At 34.6% G+C, this 13228-nt stretch overlaps 1 protein-coding gene across 3 annotated transcripts in view; it reads left to right on the forward strand.

The window, feature by feature from the left end:
* The window catches only part of CCDC102B (coiled-coil domain containing 102B), a 342881-nt gene that overhangs the window by 66896 nt on the left and 262757 nt on the right, over window positions 1-13228 (forward strand). The window contains exon 1 of one of the 3 annotated variants that reach the window (XM_025365513.1): window positions 11675-11776. The exons of the other annotated variants lie outside the window; for them this stretch is intronic. The gene's annotated coding sequence lies outside the window, so the exon portion shown is untranslated. Of the gene's footprint in view, window positions 1-11674; window positions 11777-13228 lie in introns of those variants that run through there. 3 annotated transcript variants of the gene reach the window in all.

Below are 13228 nucleotides of genomic sequence, written 5' to 3' on the forward strand. Positions count from 1 at the left end.
TAATAAGAGAAGAATGAGTGGGTGGACAGAAAGAAATTTGGATATAGAATTTTTTGGCTGAATTCAAGATTCTTTATCTGTAAAATAATAATTTTATTACATTATTTTCCAAAGTGCTCCTTAGAGTCTGGGGAATCCATGGATGACCTCCAATGGCCATTGTTGGAGGAAATTAGATGTGAAGAGAGTTTCCAAGTGGGCAGGTATCCAGGCAGTCCTCCAAGAATTAATGGGAGAAGTTTCACTTTTGACATCCATGACTTCTGTGTAATATATTGTTTAACTCTTGAACAAAAGTTCTCCATTACTTTAAAAACATTTGAAAGGCAATGTGATAAATAATTTCTTAGGGTAATTTTGACTGTATGCTATCAAAATATTAAAATATAATTATTATTTTGTTATTTTAAAAATTGTCTAGAGCTTATCTGGGCTTGGCTTGTATAATGATTTGTGGAATAAATAGAAGACAGAAAGATTGGGTTATGGGTATTTAAAATTTTTTTATAGTAACATGTATTGCTGAGCCTTTATAGATTAAAGTGAGGAAATGTATAAATTTCGATTTTTAAGATCTAAGAGATATAACTAGAATAACAGTCACTGAGGTATTTTTGAGGGTTTCTAGAATTATGCAAAGAATATAAATACTGAAGCTACTTTTATTACAGCCATCTTGTGTAAACAATTTCTATCATTTAACCAGAAAGTGAAATTTTCTGATTTCAACGAATAGGCATGTAATTTCTCTTTGAAGAAGCAATAGCAGTATTGTTCTTTTACTATCCTGTCAAATACATTATCATCACTGAATTTTCTTGGAAAGATGGTAAATAATGTTTATAGGTCCAAATTTTCATTTTTGTACTTCTAGGATTTGGATTAAATTATATATTTTTATTCAGCTTATCACCCAAAAGTTTATATTTTTACTGATGTGGTGCGTTTTAGAGTTCATGAGGAAAATCAACATATACACCTCTTTGTCCTTGTTGTGTAGGAATATAATGAAATAAAATCACCATATATATATGTGTATATATATGTAATGATTTATTCCTTTTCTTCTTCTCTCTCAAAGGTTTTTGAAGTCAATACAAGTTATGTCTGTGTATAGGAAAGTATGCCATGGAAATATTAGTGCTTTATTTAATTAGCTCGTGGCACTGAATATTTCTTTTACATCTGAATGAATATTGTTGCATGGCCTCTGCTTTGACGTCAGAGTTTTCATATTCTCAGTTTTTTTTTTCTTTTTTTTTTTTTTATCTGGATCAGGGGTATATTACCCTCCTACAGTTCAGAGACACTGTCTTCACTCTCTAATTTCCAGTAGTTGGAAATAAAAGATTTGATTTAATCAGCATTGATTAACCAAAACTAAATGAAATCTTGAGGGAAATTTGCTTGAAAGTGTTTAGAATGAAAATAGTATTCATTTTTCATGTTTGTGGTGGTGTGCTAATCATGTTTCATAATATCGTAAAAATATTCAACATTATTTCTAAAAGACAAAGACCATATTTTAATCACAGGATGGATTAATTAACACCAAACAAGAACAAAAATTTAACTGTATGTGAGGCCATTCTTTTTTAGTGTAATCGAACGTATGCCATTATTATTATTATTATTGTTACTATTGTTATTATACCTGCCATTTACATTTAATGAGTGCTTACTATCTGCCAGGCTGGAGGTTCTCTTTTGCAGATTCACAATCATCTTTTCAACAATGTACTGGCCTCGTTTTGCAGGCTAAGTAACTGGTCCCCAGTGGAGATTGGTGCGATTGGTTAGTTTATTTATCCAGCAGACCTGGCCTGGGAAGGCTTCTGTTTTCAGTCAGGTTTCCCATTGTGATATGTGGGTGGAGAGCAGGTAACCAGGTTCTAGATGTCCGTATCTGAAAGTAAGGAAGTCTTATTTTTGAGTAGATTCCTTAAGTGTGTTTCACTAGGAGTGGACTGTCCGTTTCCTTTATTTTTCAGTGTTTGTTGTTGTCTTGAAGTTTTCTAAAACTTTGTGATGTGTCTCTCCCTGTCCCTTGTGCTCATGCTAGGAAGCCTCCTCAGAGAGATGATCTACTTCATTTAAATGTCACTTCTTCCAGCATTAGACTATGCCATCCAAGCAGCTGCTGTGTGTGTGAGCAGAGAGAAAACGTCAAGTCCTGTGGTCCGGCAGGCAATGCACTGATAATCCTAATGGTTTATACTTCATTGGTTTGGGCTTACACTGCACTTAGATTTTCTACCAGATGCTTTTGACTTACATTGTTGACAGCCTTCTCTTTCAGATATTGGGTGATGTCGTTTTCTGTGCTTAGATGTCCCTGTCATCAGTTCCCATATATTTCTGATGTTTAGAAATTCCCAAAAATGTCTTGTCTGATTTACCTCAGAAGACATAAATCACTCTTCCTTGATTTCACCCTTGTTAGAGGTTTATTTTTAAAACCAGAACAATACTTTTACATTATGGGAAATAGGAGAGAAAACATATGACACGGAGCCTATTATATTAAACTAAAATCTGCTGATAACATTTATGAGTGCTTTTGAGTATATTGACTCAGGTTTAACAGTTGATACTCAAAACTAAACTCCGTGTTTTACTCTTTCTAAAAAGGAAATTGTATAACAATTCTAATGGTGCTTTTTTCAATCATGACATTTTTCTGTTTCATTATATGAATTTTTTAAATCCTTAAGCTGCATTGGCTTACCTCACATATGCTCTAAGTATTCAACATTTGTTAAGAGCCATTGTATTAGTACATTCTTACATTGCTGTAAAGAAATGCCTGAGACTGGGTAATTTATAAAGAAAAGAGGTTAATTGGCTCATAGTTCTGCAGGCTGTACAGGAAGCATGGCAGCTTCTGTTTTGTGGGGCAGGTGGGTGGTTGGGGGGTGCTCAGAAAAGCTTCCAGTCGTGGTAGAAGACAAAGGGTGAGTGAGGTGTCTCACATGGTGGGAGCAGGAGGAAGAGAGGGAGGGAAGTGACACACACATTTAAACAACCAGATCTCACGAGAATTCTCATCATGAGAACAGCACCAAGGGGATGGTTGTAAACCATTCATGAAGGATCCACCCCCATGATCCAATCACCTCCCACCAAACCCCACCTCCAACATTGGGGATTACAATTTGACATGAGATTTGGGTGGGGACACAGATTCAAACCGTATCAGCCATCAAACCTGGTTAATATCATGACTAATTAAATATAATACTTTACAAATCCTACCTTATAATTATAATACATGCAATATTGTTTTTTATTAAAGAACATGTTTTACCACTCAGTCATTATTTATATAGATCCTTGTAACATAAGAAAAATAATAATTTTCTACATATATACATTTTTACTTCCCAAAATCTCCTTCAGTAAAATATATGGTCTAACATAAGCAACATATTAGGATCAAGAACAAACCTAGATCTTTTAGGACTTGGTTCAGATTGTCTTTAAAGCCATAGATTATGCTATAAGCATTACTGTTTTGGTAACTTTTATTGTGTTTTGTTTATAGCTGCAATTTATGACCAAAAATGACAGTCTCTCATGATATAAGGAAATGGCAATTTTTGAATTTCACAGAGTGTAGGTAATGTGTGTACTAAGAAATCAAAAGGAGAGATTAGCAAAAAAAAAAAATAAACTTTCAAGAGAGTAAAATAAAACTCACACTATGTAGAGAATTAATCAGTATGCCTTAGCAAGCGGTAGTTCAATATTGCTGCCAAGAATATTTATTAACATTATTCAGAACAATTATGCATTGAGGACGATTAGTTCTGTCTTGAAAGAGATTATTTAGCAAGGGCTGCCCAAATAGTTTGAGTTTACAGATTCAGAAATGAGATATGTTTCCTTAATCAATGTTGTAAAATCAATGTTTTTGTTAAGTTGTAGACACTCTTTCCTTAGTGAGGTCAAGTGGAATTGCAATTTAATATAGTTTCCTGATCAGTAAAAGCACTTTTCATCAGTATAGTGGATGTTGAGTTCCTTTGAGAAAAAAGCAGTGCTTAGCCTTATTGATTGAGATGTATTAAGGTGAAGTATTTGTTCTTTCTGTGTATGTGGTAATCCTGGAGTAGAAGTCATTCAGAAAAATTAATTATAAGACTGTAAGACTGCTCCCTGCAAACAAAAATGGGTTTTGTAACAATTTTTTTTTATTTTTATTCCTTATGTGTTTGATATCCTAATGTAGACTACATAAATGACTATGTTTGAAATGTGTAAGTAGAGTGTTTGTGTGTGTGTGTGTGTGTATGTGTGAGAGAGAGAGATGGATTTTAAAGCACCTAACATTTTAGTAAGATAAACTTTCAAAATTATCTAGTCTAATTTCCTAACTATATATATTTTTTCTCATATATTTTCATATATATATATATATATATGTATGTATGAAAAATAAAAATGAGACTTGGAATGATGGAGTCACTCTGCCTAAGACCACACAACTGACAGCTGGTGAGTAGCAGAGCTAAATTGTAGCCTCATCTTTTCACTACTCCATCACTATAAACAATGTATCTCAACTGATAGAGATTTTGCCTCTCAGGGGACATTTGGCAATGTCTGGTAACATTTTTGGTTTGCACAACTGGATGTGCTACTGATAACTAGTAGGTGGGGGCTGGAGATACTGCTGAACACCCTATACTGCACAGGACAGCTTCACATAGCAAAGCATTATCTGGTCCAAAGGTCAACAGTGCTGAGTTGGAGAAATCATTCCAAGAAGCTGAGTACATCCTACTATTACTAACCAAGGAAAGAACAGTTAACCATTTACTGCTGCTATGAGCTCAATTAAAACCTAATGACTGTATTTTTAATCCTAATTTTATCAACTGTATCTGACGATTTAAAAAGCAAATATTTATTTCTAGGCCACTTTTTAATAATTAGATATTCCCAAGGAAATTTCCTAAAATTTTCAGCCTCACAAAGATAACTTCACAGTTTTTATTAGAAGCTTAAGTAATGTGTCCGTTTTGGTCAGAGCCTAAGTAGTGGGTGGCAAAACAAGACCACAACCATGAAGCTACCGGGTTGAGAGGTAGCAACATAAGTTATACCGTCAGACTGGGACATGTCTGAATTTACTTAATGTTCATATTTACAATATAAAAAATTGATTTTAGATTATTTTGTGGATGTTATAGTTAGGTCAACATAACTACTTTTAAAAACAACTATTGCTAATTATAGCTTTAATCCGTTCCTTTAATTCATTCAGGTGTTTGTTAGGTACTCTTTTAGCACTTTATATCCATTATTTCTTAACTGTTAGAATCTTTCTACAGGTTACATCTGTTTTACAAATACATGAACCGAGGCTTAAAGATGTAACTCTTTGAGAACACACAACCGATGCTTGAACTCAGGTCTGTCTGACATCAAGATCTCTTCTTTTTTTCTGCATGTTAGATATTGTAGATTAGATTTATTTTTCTTAAATTGTTTTCTTAACTTTTCTTTTAGGTGACAAAATATAAATATAGTTAGTTTTGTGTTATAGCTTAGACATTTTCATAAAAGTTCATATTCTTTTTATAAAGAAAATTTAGACATCGAGAGACAATTATTCCTATTTTTCAAATAGCAGGAGGGAAGAAATATTATTTTCTATATTGATGCAATATGATTCACTTATTGTCATTTGGACTTATGTGACTGATGTATCTGGGCACGCACAGGTTAGTTTAATAAGAGCTGCTGGCTACCCAGCTGGTCTCTCCTGATTAATGAAGAGTGCATTTGGAACATCACAGCTGCACTCTGTGAATTCATGAATGTACGGTTGTAATCTGATTTCAAATCACCTAGTACATTTCAATCAAAACCAAAATTGGCTTCCTTACAAAAAATTTTCAGTTGCTGACATTGTAACATGTTGTTTTAGAGTAATTTTACAAATACTGTTAAGTCATTAAAATTGTAGCAGTTAAGATTTTTAAACTAAAGCTGAATTCAAATAGTTACTAAGGCCCATAGGAAATTATTTGTCTGACTTCATTGGTATTTCTATTTTTTAAAAAAGTTTGTCAATATATGTATCTAATGTTAGTACTATTAATTCTTTTAATTTATAAAAGTAGAATAAAAAACAATGTTAGAATAATTTTAAAATCACTATATACTTATTCAATATTTTGATGGTATATCTTTCTAATTTACTTTCTCTATAATATGTCCAATTCTGAGACATTGTTTTTATTTTCTTCAGTGAATTCATAGAACATCCATCCATCCATCCATCCATCCATCCATCCATCCATCCATCCATTTATCCATTTACTGTTCCATTAAATGATGAGACTAAGATATGTCTTAGCTCTGCTACCAACCAGCTATCAGCTTTGTGGTCTTATTCATTAATTTACTTGCTTTGTTTTTTGCAAAATATTAAAATATAAATACAACATTATCTCCTTAAGAAATTCATAGCTTTTTGAGAAAATAGACAGGTAAATAAATCCACCAGTATAGCTTTGGCTGTAGCGTTAACTTTTTCTATGGGAATCAGGAACTGTCCCACAGAGATGGTGAGAGATAGATGTAACATTCGGTAAAGGTTGCTGTAGGAGTTTTCAATTTCATGATTTCTTCTGGACCTCCCAATAAGGTGATAAGAATGTAGAGTAAATCAGTTTTGATTAATATTTATTCTCCATTGTGTTTCCAGCTAGAGACTATTACAATTTTCCATTGGCCTCTAACTCCCAATCTAATAAATAATGACATAGGAGAAACCTGATGACAGTGGTTTCACCAGATTAAGTTCTCTTTTCCTCCCATCACTGAAATCTCTCATGAGGTTGATTAAAGCTCAGAGTTTTTCTTCTGTTCTTAATGTGTAGCTTGCATCTGAATCATGACTTCAGGAGCTTATTATCATTTAAGAACAGCTTCCCCGTCTCCAGCCTCCTTGTCTTGTTCAAGGAATGAAAAAGGAGAAAGGAGTCAACAGACTGGCATTCGAAATACAAAACTTTTCTAAACCCATTAGGTTTCCACTTATGTTTCATTGGCAAAACTGCGCCACACAGCCAAGTATATTTGTACGGGAAGCTTGTTAACACAGGCTTCAAAAAAATTGACCACATTGTGTTCCAGACAAAAATAAACAAATGTTTTGTAGGGAGGAAGGGGAGAAAGGATACTCAGTAGGTAAATATCAGAACCCACAGGGTGGATCTAATATATAGAATGAAACTGGAATCCAAAAAAAATAGCCTTCATTGATGTGTGCTGAGTACCTCAAGACATTATGAACTTGCCAACAAATTTTGGAAACCTCACAGCTGAATTTTTCTCATTTCTTTTTCATATGCCCCCAAGTGATTGTTATAGGATATGGAGTGTTAGGATAATGGAGGTGTGTGTGCACAGAGGTATTATAACCATGGTGTCAATGTACCCTTTGAAACTAGGATGGAGACCATAGGTAATTTTGTTTTCTATTCTCAGAGGTCCCATGCTATCAATCAACAAATAATTTGTGAGCCAGACTTGGCAATAAGGATGAAGTAGGACACCTTCTCCACTTTCTGACCCTAATGGATGTGGCCTGTGTAGGGCAAAAAGAGCCTTCACATGAGAAAGCTGTAAATAAGAGTGCCCTCCATATATAGTCAAGTTTTGCCGGTCAGTAATTTGTAAACTTGCCAGTAAAAAAAAAAAATGTTGTGGTAAGACAAAAACAAATGCAAAGATATAGAAGGACATAAAGTGAAGAGAGAGGTTTCAGGTTTTAATGTAAAGATGAGTTATTAAATTTGAATGGTGAAGAAGAATAAGAACTTAGGAATAGCAAAGAGGTTTCTAGATTGAAAGACTCGATGGGTGGCAGTGTTTTTATTTAAGATTGAGATTACAAGGTACAGTAGAGTATTTGGAAGAAATATAAGAGCTTGGAGGATTGGAGATTATTGAAAGATTTGAATGGCTCCTAGTGAATATTTCATTAGACTTTGGAAATACAGATCTGAAGCTTTAGAAACTATTAAGGAAAGACCATATATATTTCAGAATTATATGTCTATTGGTTTACTAGGGCTGCTGTAACAAATATCACACGTTTGTCACTTAAAACAATTGATCTCATAGTTCTGAAGGACAGAAGTCCAAAATCAAAGTGTCAACCAGCAATACTCTTTCTGAAAGCACTAGGGGAGAACCCTTTTTTGACTCTCCTGATTCTGGTGATTGTTGGCAATCCTTGGTTTGTAGACATATCACTCCAATTGCTGTCTCTGTCCCATAGCATTCTCCTCTGTGTGTTTTGTCTACATTTCCCTCTTTTTATGAAGATACCAGTCCTTGGATTATGGTTCCCCTTCACTCAGTATGGCCTCAGTGTAACTTGATTACATTTTCAAAGACCATATTTCCAAATAATCATCTTCATAGGTACAGGGAGTTAGGATTTCAACCTATCTTCTTAGAGGACACAATCCAACTCACCAAATATGTGTGGCAAAAGAAGCCTCAAAAATAGATGTGCTCACCTAGACAGAAATGTGAAATAAGAATAGGACCAGTGATGGCTTCTTGAAGGTGTTCCACTGTTGAAAGGAGAGAAAAGTAATTAGAGAGGAGATAAAAATATGACATGGTCAGAAAGGTGAAAAAATAATCTAGGAAAGTTGTGTTTTAGAAACCAAGAAAAGCCAATGTATTACGAAAAAGGGAGTTGACAAAAAGATTAAAAATCCTTCAGGGAATTCAAGTGCATAAGTACCGGAAATAGACTACTGTATCTTTTTGGAGATGGAGCAGAAGGCTGGGAGAAGAGAGACAATTTAAGAGGCAGAGAGACACTGCAGTGATCTAGAAAGATCATGATGGTTGTCTGAACCAGAGTAGTGGCAGTGAGAAAAGAAGACTGGCCCATCAAAAAGTGGGCAAAGGATATAAACAGACATTTCTCAAAAGAAGACATTCATACAGCCAACAGACACATGAAAAAATGCTCATCATCACTGGCCATCAGAGAAAGGCAAATCAAAACCACAATGAGATACCATCTGACACCAGTTAGAATGGCAATCATTAAAAAGTCAGGAAACAACAGGTGCTGGAGAGGATGTGGAGAAATAGGAACACTTTTACACTGTTGGTGGGATTGTAAACTAGTTCAACCATTATGGAAAACAGTATGGCGATTCCTCAAGGATCTAGAACTAGAAGTACCATATGACCCAGCCATCCCATTACTGGGTATATACCCAAAGGATTATAAATCATGCTGCTATAAAGACACATGCACACGTATGTTTATTGCAGCACTATTCACAATAGCAAAGACTTGGAATCAACCCAAATGTCCGTCAGTGACAGACTGGATTAAGAAAATGTGGCACATATACACCATGGAATACTATGCAGCCATAAAAAACGATGAGTTTGTGTCCTTTGTAGGGACATGGATGCAGCTGGAAACCATCATTCTCAGCAAACTATCGCAAGAACAGAAAACCAAACACCGCATGTTCTCACTCATAGGTGGGAACTGAACAATGAGATCACTTGGACTCGGGAAGGGGAACATCACACACCGGGGCCTATCACAGGGAGGAGGGAGCGGGGAGGGATTGCATTGGGAGTTATACCTGATGTAAATGACGAGTTGATGGGTGCTGACGAGTTGATGGGTGCAGCACACCAACATGGCACAAGTATACATATGTAACAAACCTGCACGTTATGCACATGTACCCTAGAACTTAAAGTATAATTAAAAAAAAATTAAAAAAACAAAAACCAAAAAACAAAAAACAAACAAACAAAAAAAACAAAAAAGAAGACTAGGCAAATTATTGAAGTACAATGAAAAGGAACTAGTAGAAGGAGTCAAGGGTGACTTCCAGGATTTTTCTTTGAGAAACTGTAAAACTGGGTTGACAGTTATATAGATAACATAGCAGGTCCATCGAGAGATGATGACTTCAGTTTAGACAAGCTGATGCTGTATCTGTGTCATTTTCTGGGTGAGGGGAATAGTGGGCTGACAAGTATAAGTACTGAAAATTCAGACAGTCATTGGGTCTAAAAGTAGATATTTGGGAGCCATCCAAAAAGAAAGATGGTAATTGAAACTATGAGGATGGGTGGCATCATCCAGAGACAGAATATACACTTTTTAATGTAAATTTATCTAAGAACATACGTGACACGCACCAATGGATGGATGGAGGATGAGGCATCATCAAAGAGGACAAGAAGAGCCAGCAAAAGAGGTCAAGAGGAAAACCGGGAGAGTGTTGTGCCAAGATAAGAGATGTCTTCATGTGGGCAGGGTTGTGAACAGTATGAAAGGCTGTGTAGATGTCAACTAGAAGAAGGATTGAGGTGAATTGGAAAAATTAAAAATAAATAGAATATTTATGTGCATGCGCGTGTGTGTGTGTGTGTGTGTATGTGTGTGTAGTCACTTTGATGAATTAAAATCAGATGGATGCAAGACTAAATAAAATTCTTGGCTGGAGAACTTTCAATCATTTGGCCATGATGGAAAGAATGGTACCTGAAAGTGAAAATGACTGAATTGAAAGTAAAGTTCATTGGCATACATGAAATTGACCAAGGAATGTATGGTATTTAACATCTCGTGGGGAAAATCCGGACAAGAGGGAATGTTCAAAGATAGAGGAGCGAGAATCATGATTAAGTTTAGCTCGAATGGGTCAGTTGGCTTTATATAGGAAGCTGGCCACCTTTTCCATTGCATCAGAAAGTAAGTGGGAAAAGAATATTAAGTAGAGATAGACGATAACACCAGAATAAGCCTACAAATTAGGGAAGGGTGAAAAATAAAACAATTCGAAGACATTATTGCCTACATTTCACATGTTGTTTTTGTGCTACTTACAAGGAGCAAGTCAATCCTGTTACCTTTTGACTTTTTCTTTTCTACTTTGGACATTTTTTACTGCTAGTTTCAACCACAGAAGCTCTCTTTTATGCGGTCTTTGACCTCCCCCGACAACCCCCATCAGAACACTTCCTGACAGCTGAGTCATGTCACTGGAAAGCTACTTCATATTCTTTTTCCCCAGGGAAAGGGGAAAAAGCCAGGGAGCTTTCACTGGGCACCCCAGGGACTACAGCTCACATTCCTGCCAATGTGACCACGATCAAGGGTTTTGATATACAGTCCTTGTTTCATAATTTGTATACTCAAATCTTTTATTAAATATGATTTCTTTTGCTTTTGCTTTTGTGCAATCGAATGCAAATCAGATTGGATGAATATTTTATATTCTTGTAATCTGCAGTATAATTTTCTTTTAAATATTTTGCAGATAGGTACTTTCTAGGCTTTTATTTTGCTTTGCTATTTTAGTTTTTTCTATTATTATTACAAGTTATACTGTTGTAATTAAACATTAAGTACACTTGGGGATGAAGGCGTGGGTGTCTTTTTCTTTTTCATCCACAGTACAGGTTTCAAATGCTTGTATGGAAAGCTTTGGATAACCATACTTAGGGAACATTAAAAATGATTTTATTTTGGTTGGCTCAATGGTGATCCAAAGAGGGGGTTGTGGTAGTGGTTTCAATAAAATTTCACAACCAATGGGAATCTTTTTTGAGTTTGTGTGGAGTGCCCTTAATGCTGGAAATAATCCTGTTGGCTAGGACTCCAGAACTGTACAGATGAGAAAAGGATGCAGGAAATTCTGTTGTTTACACATGTGGCTGCAACTGAGACGCTGGAGCAGCCCAGCAAGCCCAGAGGGTAAGAGTGTTTAATAACCTTGTGGTTTTCTATTTAATTTTTATATTTTCCTGCCGAGGCAGAGCATGTGTTGTTCTCGGAGCAAAGACAGTTGCTTACAAGATGCAGAGCAAAACTACTGTAGAGCTGGGAAGCAGAAGGATTTGGAGTTTCTTTTTAAAGTGATTTCTTCCTTTCCCCTTTCATTTTTCCACTGTGGGTGTTATTATCCTGACAATTTGTCATACATTTCCTGTCTTTAAAAATAACTGTATACTAAGCCAAACTCAGGTAAGAATTTCAACTCTACATTTAGACAGCAATAGTGTATGTTGATATTAAAATTTTGTTTCATAGTTCCAAATGAATGTGAATTAGTCATTGTGTTTGAAGGAATCTATATTCTTACAGTAAAAAAGTAAAAGTGTTATGAAAAACTTTCTATCTATGCCTCATGTACCTTGAGTTCTTTTCATTTGTTGAGTCTTCATGCTAAATTATTGTATTCATTAATGGAAAGTATGTTTCAAACTTAGCATGAATATTGATTTCTTTACATGTTACCTGTATAATGTGGAGGAGATAGGGATACAGAATAAACTAATAAAATCCTGTGCATAATAAAAATGATGTTTAGCTATATAGAAATAAATTATAAAACTGAAAAAATCTCTGGAAACCATCGAGAAGCATTTGCTTATGTTTTCTGCAAAGATTATCAATTGAATGTCAAGTGGGTACATTTATTAAATATAAGAAAGATTCTTTAAAAATGTAATTAGAAATATGTCAGTAACATAGGCACCAAAATATATAAAATATTTATTGATGTTCTTATTTACATCAATACCAGCTTTTCTGTTTTCTAAAATAATGTGAATGTGTTTTTGCTATCATTTTTGTGGGAAATAGTGTTATTACAACTTTTGAGTAAATATTCTCTTGTTAGTAAAATATGTTATTGACAATAAATATTTTTATATATCCAGTAAATATTCCTGAATTCTATTTCATATTTTAATGAAAATAATAAATTAGAGAGAAATATTTATAAGTTAGTGACACAGTATCTATTTAGGTTTGTGTGATATATTTGAGTATATTCAGAAAAATGTTTTATGTGAATTGCTTTATTTTCCAAAATCTCATATGTTCTTATGAAATCATAGATCATTTCATTGTCTCTCTTTTGCATACTTCATATGTTATCATTGGAGTCAATAATTGCTTGATCACTGGGAGATAGTTTTTGGGCCTCACTATGGGCGTGGCTTCAAAATAATTTATGATTGTTTTATCTAATTATTAGAGCCACAAAACTATGGCTGTAATTCTTAAAATACAAAAAATGATCTCAGGTCATCATATCTCTTATGCTGATATTACAAGACCAATTGAATTCTGCCATAATGCCAAAATATTCAGAAATCCCCTTTTTAGCAGGTATATCAGTCCTAAAGAGATGCCAGAGCC

The sequence above is a fragment of the Theropithecus gelada genome, chromosome 18 (assembly GCF_003255815.1).
Source record: "Theropithecus gelada isolate Dixy chromosome 18, Tgel_1.0, whole genome shotgun sequence".
Lineage (NCBI taxonomy): Eukaryota > Metazoa > Chordata > Mammalia > Primates > Cercopithecidae > Theropithecus > Theropithecus gelada.